Consider the following 5,527-nt stretch of genomic DNA (forward strand, 5'->3'; position numbering starts at 1 on the left):
CCCTCATGGAGGCCTCCTGCACACTTCAGAGGGCCCTCCTTCACCCCTCATGGATGCCTCCTGCACACTTCAGAGAGCCCTCCTTCACCCCTCATGGATGCCTCCTGCACACACTTCAGAGAGCCCTCCTTCACCCCTCATGGATGCCTCCTGCACACTTCAGGGAGCCCTCCTTCACCCCCCATGGATGCCTCCTGCACACTTCAGAGGGCCCTCCTTCACCCCTCATAGATGCCTCCTGCACACTTCAGAGGGCCCTCCTCACATGCCTCAGATAACCATCCCTACGCACCTCAAAAGGCTTACCTACACGCCTCAGAGTACTTATACTACAGAGCCCAGAAAACCCTCCCAATCGCCTCAGAGAGCAGTAACTACATACCATAGAAAGCCCTGCCTTCAACATCGTGTATCATCCTACTCATCTCAGAGAGCTCTCACTACTCACATAAGATGGCCCTGAATACACAACTCACAGAGTTCTTTGTATGCACCCAAAATACACTTGCTATAAACCTCGTGATCCCTCCCTGTGCACCTCGGGTGCACCTCCCTCACACATCAAGGAACCCTCTGACAGACCACGCAGTGCCTCCTACACACCTAATGGAGCCCTCCCTACACAGATCAGAGGGCCCTCATTACACATCTCAGAAAGCCCTCCCTACTCACCTCAAGTGCGGTCCCTCCACACCTCAGAGTGATGTTTCTACACACTTCAGTGAGTACAAACTCTACTCCTTTGCAAGTCTTCTCTAAACACCTCAGAGAGCCTGTCTACTAATCTCAAAGAGCTCTCAATACACAACTCAGAGAACCCTTTAGATGCATCACAGAGACCTTCCCTTTACACTTCAAAGAGCCCTCCTTACTCATTTAAATGAGCACTCTCCCTCACAAGTAGCCCTGCTACAACCTCATAAAGTCCTCCTACAAACCTCAGAAAGTCCTCCTACAAACCTCATAAAGTCCTCCTACAAACCTCAGAAAGTCCTCCTACAAACCTCAGAAAGTCCTCCTACAAACCTCAGAAAGCCCTCCCTTTACACCTCAGAAAGCCCCTCCTACACACCTTAAAGTCTCATCCCTACACACCTCAGACACCTTCCTATACACCTAAGAAACCCCTGCCTACGCACATCAAGAGCCCTTCCTACACACCTTAAATGGTCATCTGTACACACTTTAGCAATACTTCCTCCACACCTCATTGTGTAACCCCTAAACTCTTTAGAAAACCCTCACTACACACTCCAGACAGCCCCCCTACACACACCAGAAAGCATTCAATTCAAACCTCAGACTGCCCATGCCGCACACCTCAGAAAACCATTCCTGCACATCTCAGTGGCCCTCACTACTCACGTTAGCCCTCCCTACATACCCCCAAGGGAAGTTCCCACACACCTCAGAGAGCCCTCACAATAATCTTTGAGTGCCTTCCCTTAGCACTTAAGAGATTCCTTTTACTCTCCTAAAAGAACCTCTCATCACACCTCAGTTTGTTCTTACTCATATCAGAGAGATCTCACAATTCACCTAAGAGGACAGCATTCTTACCCAGTCAAAAGCCCCCTACACCTCTCATAGATCCCACCTGCACACCTAATAGAGACCTCCCTACACACCTCAGAGAGCCCACCATACAAACCTAAGGAAGCCCTGCCTGTACAACTCAGAGTGCCCTCCTTACACATCTCAGAAAGCCCTCACTTCTCACCTCATACAGCCCTCCATTCAGGACTCACTGAGCCCTCTCCACCCATCTCAGAGCACGCTCCCTGTACACCTCAGTTAACCCTCCTTACTAACTTAAGGGGACCCTCCCACAAATGTCAGGAAGCCCTCTGACACATGTCATGGAGTTCTCCTGCACACCTCATAGAGCCCTCCTATACAACTCAGATACCTCTCCCTACCAAACTCAGAGCACCCTCCCTACTCACTTCAGAGGGTCCTCCTTATATATCTCAGAAAGCTCTCACTACTCACCTCAGGGGCTATCCTTACCTCAGAGAGTTGTCCATACACATCTCAGTGAATACTCTCTACCCTCCTTTGCAAGCCTTCTCTAAACACCTGAGAGCTCCATCTGCTAACCTCAGAAAGTCCTCATTACACACTCAAAGAGCCCTTTAGACTCATCAAAGAGGCCTTCCTGATACACATCAAATAGCCCTCCTTACTCCTCTAAGTGAGCACTCGCACTCATGACAAGTAGGCCTCCTACACACATCATAACGTCCTCCTACAGACTTCAGATGACTCTCTATCCAAACCTGAGAGCCCTCCCTTCACACCTCAGAGATCTCCTCCTATACACCTCAAAGACACCTCCCTACATACCTAAGAAATCCCTCCCTACTCACATCAAGAGCCCTTCTAACACCTAGAAAGGGCATCCATACAGACCTTAGAGGTGAGTCCTCTGCACTTCATTGAGCAATCCCTAAAAACCTCAGAAAGCCCTTCATATACACCCCAAAGAGTCCTCCCTACACACCTCAAAGAGCCCTCCTTTAACACCTCATGTGTTATCCCTACTCATCTCAAAGATCTCTCACTACTCACATTATAGTGCCATCCCTATAGACCTCATTTTGTCCTTTCTGCTTATCTTGGTGTGTCCTCCCTATACACCTTAGAGAGTCCTCCCTACACATCTCAGAGAGCCTCCCATACAAACCTCATAATGCCCTTCCTACAAGCTCAGTAAAACCTACCTACACATCTCAGATAGCCCTCACTGCTCACCACAAAACACTCCCTACACAACACAGAGAACCTAAACTACAAAGCTCAGATTCCTCCCTTCTCACCTCAGATAGCCCTCTTTTTATACTTCATAAAGTCCCTCCTACACAGTTCAAAAGGTCCTTCCTACACACCTCAGAAAGCCCTCCTTTCATACTTCAGAGTGTTCTTCCTACACTTCTCAAATCCACCTCCCTACACACCCCAGAGAGTCCTCCCTCCACAATTCAGACGGCCCTCCCTTATACTCCCTACTCATCTCAGAGAGATCACACTATTCACCTAAGCGCACCCTCCCTGTGCGCCTCAGTGAGCCCTATCTACTCATCAGAGGGCAGTGCCACACACTTCAAGAAGCCTTCTGACGCCTCATAGCACCTTCCTACACACCTCAGAGTCCTCCCTACACATCTCGGTAAGTCCTTGCTACATGCCTCAGAGAGCCCTCCCTTCTACATCAGTTTGTCTTCCGTACAAATCTCAGACTCATATTCATCTCAGAAGGCCCTCTGTACACAACTCACGGAGACCTTTCTACTCACCTCAGAGTGCCCTCCCTACACACTTCAATGAGGCCTCCCTATTCACCTCAGTGGGCCCTTCCAGACACACCTCATAGAGCCCTCCATACACAGGTGAGATGCCCCTCCCTACAAAGCTCATAGGGCCCTCCCTACACACTCCAGAGCACCCTCCCCTCACACCTCAAAGTCACCCCATAGACACTTCTGAAAGCCCTCCCTATCAAATCAAGTACCCTTCCTACACACCTCAGAGTGCCGTCCATACACATCTTAGGGACTCTCCTCCACACCTCATTGAGCAATCCATACTCACCTCAGAGAACTTTTGGTACACAAGTCACACAGCCTCTCTACACACCTCAGACAGTCCTCTCTTCATACTTCAGAGTGTCCTGTTATACACCTCAGAGTGCCCTTCTTTCACATCTCAGTGTTCCCCCTACTGATCTCAGAGATCTCTCATTACTTACATTAGAGGGCTATCCCTACACACCTCAGTGAGCCCTTTCTACTCACCTCAGAACATGCTCCCTAAGCACCCCAGAGAATCCTCCCTACACACCCCAGAGAGATCTCCCTACCCATCTCAGAGAGTCTTTAATACAAACCTCAGAATGCCCTTCTGGGATATGTTCATTAGCTTACTCCTTTCTGCCCGTGGACACCGCTGAGAAAGCATCGTTAAAGTCTCTGTTCCTGCTGCCATCATGTCTAAATCAGAGTCCCCTAAAGAGCCCGAACAGCTGTGGAAGTTATTCATCAGAGGGTTGAGCTTTGAAACAACTGATGAGAGTCTGAGAAGCCATTCTGAGCAATGGGGAACACTCGCAGACTGTGTGGTAATGAGAAACCCAAACACCAAGTTCTCCAGGGGCTTTGGGTTTATCACTTATGCCACTGTGGAGGAAGTGGATGCAGCCATGAATGCAAGACCTCACAAGGTGGATGGAAGAGTTGTGGAACCAAAGAGAGCTGTCTCAAGAGAAGATTCTCAAAGACCAGGGGCCCACTTAACTGTGAAAAAGATCTTTGTTGGTGGCATTAAAGAAGACACTGAAGAACATCATCTATGAGATTATTTTGAACAGTATGGGAAAATTGAAGTTATTGAAATCATGACTGACAGAGGCAGTGGAAAGAAGTGGGGCTTTGCTTTCATAACTTTTGACAACCATGACTCTGTGGATAAGATTGTCATTCAGAAATACCATACTATGAATGGCCACAACTGTTAAGTGAGGAAGCCCTGTCAAAGCAAGAGATGGCTAGTGCCTCATCTAGTCAAAGAGGTCAAAGTGGTTCTGGAAACTCTGGTGGTGGTCATGGAGGTGTTTTTGGTGGAAATGAAAATTTTGGTTGTGGAGGAAACTTCAGTGGTCATGGTGGCTTTGGTGGCGGCTTTGGTGGCAGCTATGGTGGTGGTGGACATGGTGGCAGCAGGGACGGCTGCAATGGATTTGGTAAAGATGGAAGCAATTTTGGAGGTGGTGGAAGCTACAATGATTTTGGCAGTTACAACAATTAGTCATCATATTTTGTACCCATGAAGGCTGGAAACTTTGGAGGCAGAAGCTCTGGACCTTACGGTGGTCCAATACTTTGGCCAATACTTTGCCAAATCACGAAACCAAGGTGGCTATGGTGGTTCCAGCAGAGCCGAAGCTATGGCAGTGGTGGAAGGTTTTAATATTGCCAGGAAACAAAGCTTAGTAGGAGAGGAGAGCCAGAGAAGTGACAGGGAAGCTACAGGTTACAACAGATTTGTGAACTCAGCCAAACACAGTGGTGGCAGGGCCTCGCTGCTACAAAGAAGACATGGTTTAGATAATACTCGTGTATGGGCAAAAAAACTGGAGGACTGTATTTGTGACTAATTGTACAGCAGGTTATTTTAGTTTCTGTTCTGTGAAAAGTGTAAAGCAGTCCAACAAAGGGCTTTAATGTAGACTTCTTGTTTTTTTGCACCCTTGCTGTTGATTGCTAAATGTAATAGTCTGATCATGATACTGAATAACTGTCTTAAAAAAAAAAAAAAAAAGAATGCCCTTCCTACACACCTCAGAAAATGCTACCTAAACATCTCAGATAGCCTTCACACCTCAGAAAGCTCTCCCCCCACACTTCAGAGAACCTTCCCTTTAACATTATTATGTCCTCCCTACTCACCTCAGAGAACTCTCACTACTCACCTCAGAAGTCCCTCCATACACAACTCACTGAACTGTTTATACTCACCTCAAAGCATCCTC

General features: G+C 47.9%; 1 pseudogene; it reads left to right on the forward strand.

The window, feature by feature from the left end:
* Positions 1–3,985: 3,985 nt before the first annotated feature.
* Positions 3,986–4,965, forward strand: LOC124975215 (heterogeneous nuclear ribonucleoprotein A1-like; annotated as a pseudogene).
* Positions 4,966–5,527: the final 562 nt, after the last annotated feature.

Source organism: Sciurus carolinensis, unplaced genomic scaffold (assembly GCF_902686445.1).
Source record: "Sciurus carolinensis unplaced genomic scaffold, mSciCar1.2, whole genome shotgun sequence".
Taxonomy (NCBI): Eukaryota; Metazoa; Chordata; class Mammalia; order Rodentia; family Sciuridae; genus Sciurus; species Sciurus carolinensis.